Genomic DNA, 2,295 nt, shown 5'->3' on the forward strand with positions numbered 1-2,295 from the left:
TCTCAAAGGCTCCCTGGCTTCTTGTTTGCCAGATATTGACATTTAGTATATTATTTTTTTTAATAGATCTTTATTAGAGTATAACTGGTTCACCATACTCTGTTAGTTTTTGTTGTACACCAAAGTGGATCATCCATATGCATCCATATGTCCCCATATCTGCTCCCTCTTGAGCCTCCCTCCCATCCTCCGTATTCCACCCCTCTAGGTAATCGCAAAGCACTGAGCTGATCTCCCTGTGCTATGCTGCTGCTTCCCACTAGCTAACTTTTACATTTGGTAGTGTATATATGTTGATGCTACTCTCAGCTCGCCCCAGCTTCCCCCTCCCACCCATGTCCTAAAGTCCATTCTCTATGTCTACATCTTTATTCCTGCCCTGAAACTAGGTTCATCAGTACCATTTTTTTTTTAGATTACATATGTATGCGTTAGAATACTGTATTTGTTTTTACTTTTCTGACTTACTTCACTCTGTATGACAGACACTAGGTCCATCCACCTCACTACAAATAACTCAATTTCATTTCTTTTTATGGCTGAGTAATATTCCATTGTATATATGTGCCACATCTTCTTTATCCATTCATCTGTTGATGAACATTTAGGTTGGTTCCATGTCCTGGCTATTGAAAATAGTGCTGCAATGAACATTGTGGTACATGTCTCTTTTTGAATTACGGTTAAAACAAAAAATAACATACAAAGGAATCCCCATATGGTTATCAGCTGGTTTTTCAGCAGAAACTCTGCAGGCCAGAAGGGAGTGACAGGATGTACTTAAAGTGATGAAAGAGAAAAACCTACAACCAAGTTTACTCTACCCAGCAAGGATCTCATTCAGATTTGACGGAGAATCAAAAGATTTTCAGACAAGCAAAAGCTAAGAGAATTAACCACCACCAAACCAGCTTTACAACAAATGCTAAAGAAACTTCTGTAGGTGGGAAACACAAGAGGAGAAAAACACCCACAAAAATAAACCCAAAATGATTAAGAAAATGGGAATAGGAACATACATATCGATAATAACCTTGAATGTAAATGGATTAAATGCCCCAACCAAAAGACACAGACTGGCTGAATGGATACAAAAACAAGACCCATATATATGCTGTCTACAAGGGACCCACTTCAGACCTAGGGACACATATAGAGTGAAAGTGAGGGGATGGAAAAAGGTATTCTATGCAAATGGAAATCAAAAGAAAGCTGGAGCAGCAATACTCATATCCAATAAAATAGACTTTAGAATAGAGACCATTACAAGAGACAAAGAAGGACACTACATAATGATCAAAGGATCAATCCAAGAAGAAGATATAACAATTATAAATGTTTATGCACTCAACATAGGAGCACCTCAATACATAAGGCAAATGCTAACAACCATGAAAGGAGAAACTGACAGTAACACAATAATAGTAGGGGACTTTAACATGCCACTTTCACCAATGGACAGATCATCCAAACAGAAAATAAATAAGGGAACACAAGCTTTAAATGACACAATAGACAAGATAGATTTAATTGATATTTATAGAACATTCCACCTGAAAATGGCAGAATACGCTTTCTTCTCAAGTGCACATGGAACATTCTCCAGGAGAGATCACATCATGGGTCACAAAACAAGCCTTGGAAAATTTCATAAAATTGAAATCGTATGAAGCACCTTTTATGACCACATTGCTATGAGATTGGAGATCAATTACAGGAAAAAAACCCTAAAAAACACAAATACATGGAGGCTAAGCAGTGCACTACTAAATAACCAAGAGATCACTGAAGAAATCAAAGAAGAAATAAAAAATACATAGAGACAAATGACAACAAAAACACGAAAACCGAAAACCTATGGGATACAGCAAAAGCAGTTCTAAGAAGGAAGTTTATAGCAATGCAATCTCACCTCAAGAAACAAGAAAAATCTCAAAGAAACAATCTAACCCAACACTTAAAACAACTAGAGGAAGAAGAACAAAGAAAATCCAAAGGCAGTGGAAGGAAAGAAATCATAAAATCAGAGCAGAAATAAATGAAATAGAAATGAAGAAAACAGTAGCAAATATCAATAAAACTAAAAGCTGGTTCTTTAAGAAAATAAACAAAATTGACAAACTCTTAGCCAGACTCATCAAGAATAAAAGGGAGAAGACTCACATCAATAAAACTAGAAATGAAAAAGGAGAAATCACAACTGACACTGCAGAAATACAAAGGATTATAAGAGACTACTACAAACAACTCTATGCCAATAAAATGGACAACCATGAAGAAATGGACAAATTCTTG

The sequence above is a fragment of the Neophocaena asiaeorientalis genome, unplaced genomic scaffold (assembly GCF_003031525.2).
Source record: "Neophocaena asiaeorientalis asiaeorientalis breed wild unplaced genomic scaffold, Neophocaena_asiaeorientalis_V1.1 scaffold464, whole genome shotgun sequence".
Classification (NCBI taxonomy): Eukaryota; Metazoa; Chordata; class Mammalia; order Artiodactyla; family Phocoenidae; genus Neophocaena; species Neophocaena asiaeorientalis.